A 17,017-nucleotide genomic window follows, 5' to 3' on the forward strand; every position below is an offset into this window, starting at 1 on the left:
CCCTACCCTAGATGTATTGAGTCACATAAACATCCTATGGAACCTAGGGTTGGACTTGGGTGTTTTCCTGTATGTGCCTTGCTATCACAATATACCTGCTGCCAGAATTTGTCTCCAAAACTGCCTACAAATAGTCTCTAAATCTGGTGTGTTGTGCTTCTCTTTCAACAACTTTCAAAGCCTTTCTCCTAGCCATGTGGGACTTGGTCTTGGGTATTTCCACCCCATACTTCTCCTTTATATTTTCCAAATTGTGTTAACATTGGCCCTGAAATCTGTTCTAATTGCATGCTCACCTTCCTTGGCAACCCAATCTGTTGTAACTTTTGTGTTCTCACTACCTGTGGGACATGTATGTGGCATTCCCAATTTTTTGATAACAAATGTCTTCTCATTCTTGACTTGTGAAGCTGTCATCATAAAGGGACATTCAGCCACTTTGCAATAAACAATTATCATGTCTTTGTGATTCCTTCAATAAGTGAAGTTCCTCAATTGAACTACATGGAGTTGTCTTAGAGCTCTTCTAAATTGGTACACATTTTCAAAACATAAGTGCTCACATATCTGCTCATGAGATTTTTTTGCTGTCTCATCATACCAAATCATGCCTTCTTTCTTGTTAGGCCTTCTTTTACTCTTGCCAAATAAAATTACACTCCTTTTAACATCACCATCATAATGTTTGTCATTAACATCAGATGGATTGCCCAATTCATCATTGGAATGCACCCAGTCATGAAAAGGAAGAATTTATTCTTCATGGTGTGCTCTGCTAGTTGGGCCAACTCTTTTTGGTTTCTTCTTCTTTGGAGGAGAAGGCTCAGGGTCACAATCTTTCATTTCCTCTTCCTTGGGAAGATAAACTTCTTTCACATATATGTCTCCTTCATAGTGATACCAAGGATCCTCTCTTTGCAACTTCAACTGCTCCAATCTATAAAGTAACTCTATGTCTTATTCATTAACACCCAATGTTCTAGGATCATAACCAAACTCAAGTGGCCAAATAAAATCAGCACTAAAACTCATTTCTTCCTCTTCATCTTCACTTTTATCCTCATCTTCTTTAGACTCCAAAACAAACTTTTCTCTTACGTTGGATATATTGCTCTGCTCTGTGTTCAAAACCCCTTGGTTGTCAACTACATATATAACTGTCTCCCCTATGATAGTGATAGGGATCTGCTCCTCACATATTTGTGATGCTCTGTTAACATCACGTGGTGTTGGGGTATCTCCTTTAAGCACACTGAACTTAACACATTTACTATGCTCAAACTCTATGAGTATTTCCTCAACCATTGCATTGTTGTCAAGCAACTCTAAATCTGCTATGTTAGTTTCCTCTTGCTTGACATAATAAACATAATATGTACTTTTAAATCCCCCCAAATCAATACTAGCTAACAGATTGGCGTATGTAATTCGAGAGCTACACATTGTCCTGTCAAGGTTATCCCTGCCATAGAATTGGAACCTCACATTCCAAATGTCACCATGATTGTAACTACAAATGAAAAGTATAATAATATTCAATTAGCAATTGGAGATTAAGATTAATATTGCATCAACATTTATAAATGAGTACTCATTCCAAAGAAACATTTTGAAATTATAAAATTCAGACAAACAGAAACCCTAAATTCATAGCAACATTCAGTAACTCGGCACATTAGACAGATAAGAACCCTAAATTAAGAGCAACACTCAGTACATTCAGAAAGACAGAAACCTGACATTCAGACAAATAGAACACCATAAAACATTCAGACAACATAAGCTAATAGTAAATTCAGTCAAACAGGACAGCAACATTCAGTCAATTCAGAACCCTGAATCATAGAAACATTCGTAAACTCATATTAATTAGCTAACAAGTAATATTTCATAATCATGACTAATTATTAATATATTTATAACTTTTGAAGGCTACATTCCAATATTGAACCTTAAATTGCAGCAATGAAATGAATATATAAAGAGGGGAGAGCTCAAGAGGGGAACGTAACTCACTTAGGGGGCACATTTGCAGTGGGTGAATCCTCCACCACCCCGCCGGCAACTTTCGCCGCCGCCGGCAGTGGTGACAATGAACGGAATAGGCTACTGCCGCAACAGCCCTCCTCCTCGCCGAGGGTGTTGGGGAACATAGCATGCAATTTCAAAAATATTCCTACGAGCACGCAAGATCTATATAGGAGATGCATAGCAATGAGAGGGGGAAAGTGTGTCCATGTAGCCTCCTAGACCAAAAGCAGAAGCGCTAGCTTAACGCGGTTGATGTAGTCAAACGTCTTCGCGATCCAACTGATCAAGCACCGAACGTACGGAACCTCCGAGTTCTACACACGTTCAGCTCGATGACATCCCTCGAACTCTTGATCCATCAAAGTGTCGAGGGAGAGTTTCGTCATCACGACGGCGTGGTGACGGTGATGGTGATGTGATCCACGCAGGGCTTCGCCTAAGCACTACGACAATACGACCAGAGGAGTAAACTATGGAGGGGGCACCGCACATGGCTAAGAAACAATTAATGTGCTTTGGGGTGCCCCTGCCCCCGTATATAAAGGAGGAGGAGAGGAGGCCGGACCTAGGGAGCGCGCCATGTGAGGGGGAAACCGACTAGGATTCCTAGTCCTAGTCGTCCCCCCTTCCTTTCTTTCGGAGGGGGGAAAGGGAAGGAGAGGCAGAGGGAGAAGGAAAGGGGGGTCGCGCCCCCTCCCCTTGTCCAATTCAGACTTCCCATGGGGGGGCGCCACCCCTTGTGGGCTCTCCTCTCTCCCCCCCCTATGGCCCATGTTGGCCCATTACTTTCCCAGGGGGGTTCCGGTAACCCCTCGGTACTCCGAAAAATATCTGAAATGCTCCGAAACTATTCCGGTGTCCGAATACTTTCGTCCAATATATCAATTTTTACCTCTCGACCATTTCGAGACTCCTCGTCATGTCCGTGATATCATCTGGGACTCCAAACAATCTTCGGTGACCAAAACACATTACTCATAATACAAATCGTCATCGAACGTTAAGAGTGCGAACCCTATAGGTCCGAGAATTATGTAGACATGACTGAGACACATCTCTGATCAATAACCAACAGCGAAGCCTGGATTCTCATATTGGTTCCTACGTATTCTATGAAGATCTTTATCGGTCAAACCGCAATGACAACATACGTCATTCCCTTTGTCATCGGTATGTTACTTGCCCGAGATTCGATCATCGGTATCTTCATACCTAGTTCAATCGCATTACCGACAAGTCTCTTTACTCGTTTTGTAATGCATCATCCCGCAATTAACTCATTAGTACATTGCTCGCAAGGCTTATCGTGACGTGCATTACCGGGAGGGCCCAGAGATACCTCTCCGATACTCGGAGTGACAAATCCTAATATCGATCTATGCCAACCCAACAAACACCTTCGGAGATACCTGCAGAGCATCTTTATAATCACCCAATTAAGTTGTGATGTTTGATAGCACACAATGTATTCCTCCGGTATCTGGGAGTTGCATAATCTCATCAAGGATTATGTATATGACATGAAGAAAACAATAGCAATAAAACATAACGATCATTATGCTAAGCTAACGGATGGGTCTTGTCCATCACATCATTCTCCTAATGATGTGATCCCGTTCATCAAATGACGACACATGTTTATGGTTAGGAAACTTGACCATCTTTGATTAACGAGCTAGTCTAGTAGAGGCTTTACTAGGGACACTGTGTTTTGTCTATGTATCCACACATGTATCAAGTTTCCGGTTTACAATTCTAGCATGAATAATAAACATTTATCATGATATAAGGAAATATAAAATAACAACTTTATTATTGCCTCTAGGGCATATTTTCAGTCTCCCACTTGCACTAGAGTCAATAATCTAGTTCACATCGCCATGTGATTTAACACAAATAGTTCACAATGTCATGTGATTAACACCCTATAGTTCACATCGCCATGTGACCAATACCCAAAGGGTTTACTAGAGTCAATAATCTAGTTCACATTGCCATGTGATTAACACCCAAAGAGTACTAAGGTGTGATCATGTTTTGCTTGTGAGAGAAGTTTAGTCAATGGGTCTGCCACATTGAGATCCGTATGTATTTTGCAAATTTCTATGTCTACAATGCTCTGTATGGAGCTACTCTAGCTAATTTCTCCCACGTTCAATATGTATCTAGATTGAAACTTAGAGTCATCTAGATCAGTGTCAAAGCTTGCATCGACGTAACTCTTTACGACGAACTCTTTATCACCTCCATAATCGAGAAGTATTTCCTTAGTCCTCTAAGGATAATTTTGACCGCTGTCCAGTGATCTACTCCTGGATCACTATTGTACCCCCTTGCCAAACTCATGGTAAGGTATACAATAGGTCTGGTACACAACATGGCATACTTCATAGAACCTATGGTTGAGTCATAGGGAATGACTTTCATTCTCTCTCTATCTTCTGCCGTGGTCGGGCTTTGAGTCTTACTCAACTTCACACCTTGCAACACAGGCAAGAACCCTTTCTTGGACTGATCCATTTTGAACTTCTTCAAAATCTTGTCAACGTATGTGCTTTGTGGAAGTCCTATTAAGCGTCTTGATCTATCCCAATAGATCTTGATGCCCAATATATAAGTAGCTTCACCGAGGTCTTTCATTTAAAAATTCTTATTCAAGTATCCTTTTGTGCTATCCAGAAATTCTATATCATTTCCAATCAACAATATGTCATCCACATATAATATCAGAAATGCTATAGAGCTCCCACTCACATTCTTTTAAATATAGGCTTCTCTGAAAGTCTGTATAAAACCATATGCTTTGATCGCCTCATCAAAGTGTATATTCCAACTCCGAGATGCTTGCACCAGTCCATAAATGGATCGCTGGAGCTTGCACACTTTTTTAGCACCTTTAGGATCGACAAAACCTTCTAGTTGCATCATATACAACTCTTCTTTAAGATATCCATCAAGGAATGCAAATTTGACATCCATTTGCCAGATTTCATAAAATGCGGCAATTGCTAACATGATTCAGACAGACTTAAGCATCGCTACGAATGAGAAAATCTCATCGTAGTCAACACCTTGAACTTGTCGAAAACATTTTTGTGATCAGTCGAGCTTTGTAGATAGTAACACTATCATCAGCGTCTATCTTCCTCTAAAAGATCCATTTATTCTCAATGGCTTGCCGATCATCGGGCAAGTCCACCAAAGTTCACACTTTCTTCTCATACATGGATCCTATCTGAGATTTCATGGCGTCAAGCCATTTATCGAAATTTGGGCTCATCATCGCTTCCTAATAGTTCATAGGTTCGTCATGGTCTAGTAACATCACTTCTAGAACAGGATTACTGTACCACTCTGGTACGGAACATGCTCTGGTTGACCTACGAGGTTTGGTAGTAACTTGATCTGAAGTTTCATGATCATTATCATTAGCTTCCTCTCTAGTTGGTGTAGGCAACACTGGAACTAATTTCTGTGATGAGCTACTTTCCAATTAGAGAGAAGGTACAATTACCTCATCAAGTTATACTTTCCTCCCACTTGCTTGTTTCGAGGGAAATTCCTTCTCTTGAAAGGGTCCATTCTTAGCAACAAAAATCATGCCTTCGGACCTGTGATAGAAGGTGTACCCAACAGTTTCTTTTGGGTATCCTATGAAGACGCACTTCTCCGATTTGGGTTCGAGCTTATCAGTTTGAAACCTTTTCACATAAGCATTGCAACCCCAAACTTTAAGAAACGACATCTTTGGTTTCTTGCCAAACCATAGTTCATACGGTGTGATCTCAACGGATTTAGACGGTGCCCTATTTAACGTGAATACAGTTGTCTCTAATGCATAACCCCAAAACTATAGTGGTAAATCCGTAAGACACATCATAGATCGCACCATATATATCTAATAAAGTATGGTTACGACGTTCGGACACACCATTACGCTATGGTGTTCCAGGTGGCGTGAGTTGTGAAACTATTCCACATTGTTTTAAATGAAGGCCAAACTCGTAGCTCAAATATTCGCCTCCGCGATCAGATCGTAGAAACTTTATTTTCTTGTTATGATGATTCTCCACTTCACTCTGAAATTTTTTGAACTTTTCAAATGTTTCAGACTTGTGTTTCATTAAGTAGATATACCCATATCTGCTGAAATCATATGTGAAGGTCAGAAAATAACGATACCCACCACGAGCCTCAACACTCATCGGACCACATACATCGGTATGTATTATTTCCAATAAGTCAGTGGCTCGCTCCATTGTTCCAGAGAATGGAGTTTTAGTCATCTTGCCCATGAGGCATGGTTTGCAAGCATCAAATGATTCATAATCAAGTGATTCCAAAAGTCCATCCGCATGGAGTTTCTTCATGCGCTTTACACCAATATGATCTAAACGGCAGTGCCACAAATATGTTGCACTATCATTATCAACTTTGCATCTTTTGGCATCAATATTATGAATATGTGTATCACTACGATCGAGATTTAATAAACCATTTACACTGGGTGTATGACCATAGAAGGTTTTATTCATGTAAACAGAACAACACTTATTCTCTGACTTAAATGAATAACTGTATTGCAATAAACATGATCTAATCATATTAATGCTCAATGCAAACACCAAATGACATTTATTCAGGTTCAATTCTAATCCTGAAGGTAGAGGGAGTGTGTGATGGTGATCGTATCAACCTTGGAATTACTTCCAACACACATCGTCACCTCGTTCTTAACTAGTCTCTATTTGCAACTCCTATTTTGATTTACTACTCTTAGCAACTGAACCGGTATCAAATACCGAGGGTTTGCTGAAGGAAATATGCCCTAGAGGCAATAATAAAGTTGTTATTTATATTTCCTTATATCATGATAAATGTTTTATTCATGCTAGAATTGTACTAACTGAAAACTTAGTACATGTGTGAATACATAGACAAAACAGAGTGTCCCTGGTATGCCTCTACTTAACTAGCTCGTTAATCAAAGATGGTTAAGTTTTCTGACCATAAACATGTGTTGTCATTTGATGAACAGGATCACATCATTAGAGAATGATGTGATGGACAAGACCCATCCGTTAGCTTAGCATAATGATCGTTAAGTTTTATTGCTATTGCTTTCTTCATGACTAATACATATTCCTCTGACTATGAGATTATGCAACTCCCGATTACCAGAGGAACATCTTGTGTGCTATCAAACATCACAACATAACTGGGTGATTATAAAGATGCTCTACAGGTGTTTCCGAAGGTGTTTGTTAGGTTGGCATAGATCGAGATTAGGATTTGTCACTCCGAGTATCGGAGAGGTATCTCTGGGCCCTCTCGGTAATGCACATCACTATAAGCCTTGCAAGCAATGTGACTAATGAGTTAGTTACGGGATGATGCATTACGGAATGAGTAAAGAGACTTGCCGGTAAGGAGATTGATCTAGGTATGATGATACCGATGATCGAATCTCGGGCAAGTAACATACCGATGACAAAGGGAATAACGTATGTTGTTATTGTGGTTTGACCGATAAAGATCTTCGTAGAATATGTAGGAACCAATATGAGAATCCAGGTTTCGCTATTTGTTATTGACCAGAGATGTGTCTCGGTCATGTCTACATAGTTCACGAACCCGTAGGGTCCGCACACTTAACGTTCGATGACGACTTGTATTGTGAGTTATGTGTTTTGGTGACCAAGTTTGGTCGGAGTCTCAGATGAGATCACAGACATGACGAGAAATCTCAAAATGGTCGAGAGGTAAAGATTCATATATTGGAAGGTAGTATTCGGACATCAGAATGGTTTCAAGTGGTTTGGGTATTTTACCGGAGTACCGAGGGGTTACCGGAACCCCCCGGGGGAAGTATTGGGCGTACATGGGCCTTAGTAGAGAGAGAGGGCCTCAAGGGGTGGCCTCCCCCCCATGGTAGACCGAATTGGACTAGGGGAGGGGGCGGCACCCCCCTTTCCCTCTCCCTCTCCCTCTCCTTCCTTTTCCCCTCCGGTAAGAAAGGAAAAGGGGGGCGAATCCTACTAGGAGTGGAGTCCTTGTAGAACTCCCCCCATGGCGCCCCTCCTGGCCGGCCACCTCCTCCTCCCCCCTTTATATATGGGGGCAGGGGGCACCCCATAGCACATCAATTATTCTCTTAGCCGTGTGCGGTGCCCCCCTCCACAGATTACTCCTCCGGTCATAGCATCGTAGTGCTTAGGGGAAGCCCTGTGCAAATCACATCAACATCACCATCACCACGCCATCATGCTGACAAAACTCTCCCTCGACCCTCTGCTGGATCAAGAGTTCGAGGGACATCATTGAGCTAAACATGTGCTCAACTCGGAGGTGTCGTATGTTCGTTACTAGATCGGTTGCATCATGAAGACGTTCGACTACATCAATCGTGTTAACCTAACGCTTTCGCTTTCGGTCTACGAGGGAACATGGACACACTCTCCCCCTCTTGTTGCTATGCATCTCTTAGATAGATCTTGCGTGATCGTAGGAATTTTTATTGAAATTGCATGTTGTGTTCCCCAACAGTGGCATCCGAGCCAGGTCTGTGCGTAGATGATATGCACGAGTAGAACACAAAGAGTTGTGGGCGATAATAGTCATACTGCTTACCACCAACATCTTACTTTGATTTAGTGGTGTTGTCGGATGAAGGGCCTAGACCAACCCTACATGACCACGTTCATGAGACCGGTTCCACCAACAGACATGCAACTTGTTTTGCATAAAGGTGGCTGGCGGGTGACTGTTTCTCCAACTTTAGTTGAATCGAGTTTGACTACGGTCTGTCCTTGTTGAAGGTTAAAACAGCACACTTGACGAAAAATCATTGTGGTTTTGATGCGTAGGTAAGAACAGTTCTTGCTAGAAGCCCATAGGAGCCACGTAAAACTTGCAACAACAAAGTAGAGGATGTCTAACTTGTTTTTGCAGGGCATGTTGTGATGTGAAATGCTCAAGACATGATGTGATATAAGTTTTTGTATGAGATGATCATGTTTTGTAAAAGTTATTGGCAACTGGCAGGAGCCTTATGGTTGTCGCTTTATTGTATGAAATGCAATCGCCATGTAATTGCTTTACTTTATCACTATGCGGTAGCGATAGTTGTAGAAGAAATAGTTGGCGAGACGACAACGATGCTATGATGGAGATCAAGGTGTCAAGCCGGTGACGATGGAGATCATGACGGTGCTTTGGAGATGGAGATCAAAGGCACAAGATGATGATGGCCATATCATGTCACATATTTTGATTGCATGTGATGTTTATCTTTTATGTATCTTATTTTGCTTAGTGCGGCGGTAGCATTATCAGATGATCCCTCACTAAATTTCAAGGTATAAGTGTTCTCCCTAAGTATGCACCATTGCTACAGTTCGTCGTGCCGAGACACCACGTGATGATCGGATGTGATAAGCTCTACATTCACATACAATGGGTGTAAGCCAGTTTTGCACGTGCAGAATACTCGGGTTAAACTTGACGATCCTAGCATGTATAGATATGGCCTCGGAACACTAAGACCGAAATGTCGAACGTGAATCATATAGTATATATGATAAACATAGAGATGTTCACCATTGAAAACTACTCCATCTCACGTGATGATCGGACATGGTTTAGTCGATATGGATCACGTGATCATTTATATGACTAGAGGGATGTCTATCTATGTGGGAGTTCTTAAGTAATATGATTAATTTAACTTTAATTTATCATGAACATAGTCATGATAGTTCTTGCAAATCTATGTTGTTGTAGATTAATGGCACGTGCTACCGTTCCCTTGAATTTTAATGCATTCCTAGAGAAAACTAAGTTGAAAGATGATGGTAGCAACTACACGAACTGGGTCTGTAACTTGAGGATTATCCTCATTGCTGCGAGAAGAATTACATCCTGGAAGCACCGCTAGGTGCAAGGCCTGCTGCAAGAGCAACTCCGGATGTTATGAACGTCTTGCAAGCTAAAGCTGATGACTACTCGATAGTTCATTGTGCCATGCTTTACGGCTTAGAATCGGGACTTCAAAGACGTTTTGAACGTCATGGAGCATATGAGATGTTCCAGGAGTTGAAGTTAATATTTCAAGCAAATGCCCGAGTTGAGAGAGATGAAGTCTCCAACAAGTTCTATAGATGCAAAATGGAGGAGAATATTTTGTCAGTGAACACATACTCAAAATGCCTGGGTACCATAACCACTTGACTCAGCTGGGAGTTAATCTTCCTGATGATATTGTCATTAACAGAGTTCTTCAATCAGTGCCGCCAAGCTATAAAGGCTTCATGATGAACTATAACATGCAAGGGACGGAAAAGACAATTCCCGAGCTCTTCGCGGTGCTTAAGGCTGCGGAGATAGAAATCAAGAAGGAGCATCAAGTGTTGATGGTTAACAAGACCACTAGCTAGTTTCAAGAAAAAGGGCAAATGGAAGAAGGGGAACTTCGAGAAGAAAAGAAAGAAAGTTGCTACTCCCGAGAAGAAGCCTAAGTCTGGACCTAAGCCTGAAACGGAGTGCTTCTACTGCAAAGGGACTGGTCACTCGAAGTGGAACTGCCCCAAGTATTTGGAGGATAAGAAGGATGTCAAATTGAAATGGTATATTTGATATACATGTTATTGATGTGTACCTTACTAATGCTCGTAGTAGCGCCTGGGTATTTGATACTGGTTATGTTGCTCATATTTGCAACTCAAAACAGAGGCTACAGATTAAACGAAGATTAGCTAAGGACGAGGTGATGATGCGCGTCGGAAATGGTTCCAATGTTGATGTGATCACCGTCAGCACGCTACCTCTACATCTACCTTCGGGATTAGTTTTAGACCTGAATAATTGTTGTTTGGTACCAGCGTTGAGCATGAACATTATATCTGGATCTTGTTTGATGTGAGACGGTTATTCATTTAAATCGGAGAATAATGGTTGTTCTATTTATTTGAGTAATATCTTTTATGGTCATGCACCCTTGATGAGTGGTCTATTTTTGTTGAATCTCGATCGTAGTGATACACATATTCATAATATTGAAGCCAAAAGATGCAAAGTTAATAATGATAGTGCAACTTATTTGTGGCACTACCGTTTAGGTCATATTGGTGTAAAGCGCATGAAGAAACTCCATGCTGATGGGATTTTGGAATCACTTGATTATGAATCACTTGATGCTTGCGAACCATGCCTCATGGGCAAGATGACTAAAACTCCATTCTCCGGAACAATGGAGCGAGCCACTAACTTATTGGAAATAATACATATTGATGTATGCGGTTCGATGAGTGTTGAGGCTCGGGGCGGGTATCGTTATTTTCTGACCTTCACAGATTATTTGAGAAGATATGGGTATATCTACTTGATGAAACATAAGTCTGAAACATTTGAAAAGTTCAAAGAATTTCATAGTGAAGTAGAAAATCATCGCAGCAAGAAAATAAAGTTTCTATGATCTGATCATGGAGGTGAATATTTGAGTTATGAGTTTGGTCTTCATTTGAAACAATGTGGAAGAGTTTCGCAACTCACACCACCTTGAACACCAAAGTGTAATGGTGTGTCCGAACGTCGTAACCGTAGTTTATTAGATATGGTGCGATCTATGATGTCTCTTACCGATTTACCACTATCATTTTGGGGTTATGCTTTAGAGACGGATGCATTCATGTTAAATAGGGCACCATCTAAATCATTTGAGACGACACCATATGAACTGTGGTTTGGCAAGAAACCTAAGCTGTCGTTTCTTAAAGTTTGGGGTTGCGATGCTTATGTGAAAAAGCTTCAACCTGATAAGCTCGAACCCAAATCGAAGAAGTGCGTCTTCTTAAGATACCCAAAAGAAACTGTTGGGTACACCTTCTATCACAGATCCGAAGGCATGACTTTTGTTGCTAAGAATGGACCCGTTCTAGAGAAGGAGTTTCTCTCGAAACAAGTGAGTGGGAGGAAAGTATAACTTGATGAGGTAATTGTACCTTCTCTCGAATTGGAAAGTAGCTCATCACAGAAATCAGTTCCAGTGATGCCTACACAAACTAGAGAGGAAGCTAATGATAATGATCATGAAACTTTAGATCATTTTACTACCGAACCTCGTAGGTCAACCAGAGCACGTTCCGCACCAGAGTGGTACGGTAATCCTATTCTGGAAGTAATGTTACTAAACCATGATGAACCTACGAACTATGAGGAAGCGATGATGAACCCAGATTCCGCGAAATGGCTTGATGCCATGAAATCTAAGATAGGATCCATGTATGAGAACAAAGTGTGGACTTTGGTTGACTTGCCCGATGATCGGCAAGCCATAGAAAATAAATGGATTTTCACGAAGAAGACTGACGCTGACGGTAATGTTACTGTCTACAAAGCTCGACTTGTTGCGAAAGGTTTTTGACAAGTTCAAGGAGTTGACTACGATGAGACCTTCTCACCTGTAACGATGCTTAAGTCCCTTCGAATCATGTTGGCAATTGCCGCATTTTATGATTATGAAATTTGGCAAATGGATGTCAAAATTGCATTCCTTAATGGATTTCTTAAAAGAAGAGTTGTATATGATGCAAGCAGAAGGTTTTGTCGATCCTAAAGGTGCTAACAAAGTGTGCAAGCTCCAGCGATCCATTTATGGACTGGTGCAAGCGTCTCGGAGTTGGAATATATGCTTTGATAGTGTGATCAAAGCATACGATTTTATACAGACTTTGGGAGAAGCCTGTATTTACAAGAAAGTGAATGGGAGCACTACAGCCTTTCTGATAAGTATATGTGAATGACATATTGTTGATCAGAAATGATGTAGAATTTTTCTGCAAAGCATAAAAGGAGTGTTTGAAAGGAGTTTTTCAAGGAAAGACCTCGGTGAAGCAGCTTACATATTGGGCATCAAGATCTATAAAGATAGATCAAAACGCTTGATAAGATTTTTCAATGAGTACATACATTGACAACATTTTTGAAGTAGTTCAAAAATGGAACAGTCAAAGAAGGAGTTATTGCCTGTATTACAAGGTGTAAAGTTGAGTAAGACTCAAAACTCGACCACGGCAGAAAATAGAAAGAGAATGAAAGTCCCTATGCCTTAGCCATAGGTTCTATAAAGTATGTTATGCTGTATACCAAACCTATTGTATACCTTGCCATGACTTTGGCAAGGGGTACGATAGTGATCCAGGAGTGGATCACTGGACAGCGGTCAAACTTATCCTTAGTTACCTAAGAGGACTAAAGAAATATTTCTTGGTTTTGGAGCTAATAAAGAGTTCATCGTAAAAAGTTACGTCGATGCAAGATTTTACACCGATCGAATGACTCTGAGTCTCAATCTGGATACATATTGAAAGTGGGAGCAATTAGCTAGAGTAGCTCCATGTAGAGCATTGTAGACATAGAAATTTGCAAAATACATACGGATCTGAATGTGACAGACCCGTTGACTAAACCTCTCTCACAAGAAAAACATGATCACACCTTAGTACTCTTTGGGTGTTAATCACATAGCGATGTGAACTAGATTATTGACCCTAGTGAACCCTTTGGGTGTTGGTCACATGGCGATGTAAACTATTGGTGTTAAATCACATGGCGATGTGAACTAGATTATTGACTCTAGTGCAAGTGGGAGACTGAAGGAAATATGCCCTAGAGGCAATAATAAAGTTGTTATTTATATTTCCTTATATCATGACAAATGTTTATTATTCATGCTAGAATTGTATTAACCGGAAACTTAGTACATGTGTGAATATATAGACAAAACAGAGTGCCCCTAGTATGCCTCTACTTGACTAGCTCGTTAATAAAAGATGGTTAAGTTTCCGGACCATAGACATGTGTTGTCATTTAATGAATAGGATCACATCATTAGAGAATGATGTGATGGACAATACCCATCCGTTAGCTTAGCATAATGATCATTAAGTTTTATTGCTATTGCTTTCTTCATGACTTATACATATTCCTCTGACTATGAGATTATGCAACTCACAAATACCGGAGGAACACCTTGTGTGCTATCAAATGTCACAACATAACTGGGTGATTATAAAGATGCTCTATAGGTCTTTCCAGAGGTGTTTGTTGGGTTGGCATAGATTGAGATTAGGATTTGTCACTCCGAGTATCGGAGAGGTATCTTTGGGCCCTCTCGGTAATGCACACCACTATAAGCCTTGCAAGCAATGTGATTAATGAGTTAGTTACGAGATGATGCATTACGGAACGAGTAAAGACACTTGCCGGTAACGAGATTGAACTAGGTATGATGATAGCGATGATCGAATCTCGGGCAAGTAACATACCGATGACAAAGGGAATAATGTATGTTGTTATTGTGGTTTGACCAATAAAGATCTTCATAGAATATGTAGGAACCAATATGAGCATCCAGGTTCCGCTGTTGGTTATTGACCGGAGATGTGTCTCGGTCATGTCTACATAGTTCTCCATCCCGTAGGGTCCGCACACTTAACGTTCGATGACGATTTGTATTATGAGTTATGTGTTTTAGTGACTGAAGTTTGTTTAGAGTCCCGGATGAGATCACGGACATGACGAGAAGTCTCAAAATGGTCGAGAGGTAAAGATTCATATATTGGAAGGTAGTATTCGGACATCGGAATGGTTTTGAGTGGTTCGGGTATTTTACTGGAGTACCGAGGGGTTACCGGAACCCCCCGAGGGAAGTATTGGGCCTACATGGGCCTTAGTGGAGAGAGAGAGGAGTGCCGCAAGGGGTGCCCCCCCATGGCAGTCCGAATAGGACTAGGGGAGGGGCGGCGCCCCCCTTTCCCTCTCCCTCTCCTTCTCCTTCCTTTTCCCTCCGGTAAGAATGGAAAGAGGGGGGCTAATCCTACTAGGAGTGGAGTCCTAGTAGGACTCCCCCCCATGGCGCCCCCGTCATGGCCGGCCACCTTTTCCTCCCCTTCTTTATATACGGGGGCAGGGGCACCCCATAGCGCATCAATTGTTCCCTCCGGTCATAGCGTCGTAGTGCTTAGGTGAAGCCCTGCGCGGATCACATCACCGTCACTGTCACTACGCCATCGTGCTGACGAAACTTTCTGAGGGAGTCCTGGATTAGGGGGTCTCCGGACAGCCGGACTATCTCCGTTGGCCGGACTGTTAGACTATGAAGATACAAGATTGAAGACTTTGTCTTGTGTCCGTATGGGACTCTACTTGGCGTGGAAGGCAAGCTAGGCAGTACGGATATGGATATCTCCTCCTTTGTAACCGACCTTGTGTAACCCTAACCCTCTCCGGTGTCTATATAAACAGAAGGGTTTTAGTCCGTTGGACAACAACCATAACATACAATCATACCATAGCCTAGCTTCTAGGGTTTAGCCTCTCTGATCTCGTGGTAGATCTACTCTTGTACTACCCATATCATCAATATTAATCAAGCAGTTCATAGGGTTTTACCTCCATCAAGAGGGCCCGAACCTGGGTAAAACATCGTGTCCCTTGCCTCATGTTACCATCCGGCCTAGACGCACAGTTCGGGACCCCCTACCGAGATCCGCCGGTTTTGACACCGACATTGGTGCTTTCATTGAGAGTTCCTCTGTGTCGTCGCCGTTAGGCTTGATGGCTCCTACCATCATCGATAGCGATGCGGTCCAGGGTGATAGTTTTCTCCCCGGACAGATCTTCGTATTCGGCGGCTTTGCACTGCGGGCTAATTCGCTTGGCCATCTGGAGCAGATTGAAAGCTACACCCCTGGCCATCAGGTCAGATTTGGAAGTTTGAGCTACATGGCCGACATCCGCGGAGACTTGATCTTCGATGGATTCGAGCCACAACCGGGCGCGCCACACTATCGTGATGGGTATGACCTAGCTCTGCCGCCGAACAGTACCCCAGAGGCCGCGCCCACATCAGCTCCAACCCTTAGCTCGGAGCCAACTGCGCCCATCGAGGACGGGTGGTTAGACACTGCCTCAGGGGCTGCAGTCTCAACGGCGATCGAGCCAAACACCAGCATAATCCTCTGCGCAGCCTGTGACTCCGAGGTGCCGGACTCTTTTTCTGACTCCGAACCATCCGCACCCCTGCCAATCGAATCCGATTGGGCGCCGGTCATTGAATTCACCACCACGGATATCTTTCAACACTCACCCTTTGGCGACATTCTGAATTCACTAACGTCTCTCTCTTTATCAGGAGAGCCCTGGCCGGATTATGGCCAACATGATTGGGATGCAGACGACGAAGAAATTCAATGCCCACCCACCACCCACTTCGTAACCACTATCGATGATTTAACCGACATGCTCGACTTCGACTCCGAAGACATCGACGGTATGGACGATGATGTAGGAGACGAACATGAATCAGCACCAATAGGGCACTGGAAAGCCACCTCGTCATATGACATATACATAGTGGATACACCCAACGAAGGCAATGGCGACGAGATAGCGTAGGATGACCCCTCCAAGAAGCAACCCAAGCACCGACGTCAGTGACGCCGCTCTAAGTCCCGCCAAAGCAAAAGTGGTGATACCGGAACAGGAGATAATAACACTCCGGATAGTGCCGAACACAACAACAATCCCCTCCAACAAGATTTAAAGCAGGAGGATGAAGGAGCCAGCTCTCCTGAGAGAGCGGCAGACGAAGAGGAGGAGGATGACCACATGCCCCCCTCCGAAGACGAGGCAAGCCTCGGCGACGATGAATTCGCCGTACCAGAGGATCTCGTCGAACAAGAGCGCTTCAAGCGCCGGCTTATGGCCACGGCAAATAGCCTGAAGAATAAGCAGCAGCAGCTTCAAGCTGATCAAGATCTACTAGCTGACAAATGGACTGAAGTCCTCGCGGCCGAGGAATATAAACTTGAGCGTCCTTCCAAGAGTTACCCAAGGCGCAGTTACTACCCCGACTGGAGGAAGAAGCGTATGATACGGCTGATCAGCCACCTTGTGGCCGCAATAGAGAGGCATTCCAGCCGAAAGC

This window comes from Triticum urartu, chromosome 5A, assembly GCF_056163025.1.
Source record: "Triticum urartu cultivar PI428250 chromosome 5A, HENAU_Tu73, whole genome shotgun sequence".
Taxonomy (NCBI): Eukaryota; Viridiplantae; Streptophyta; class Magnoliopsida; order Poales; family Poaceae; genus Triticum; species Triticum urartu.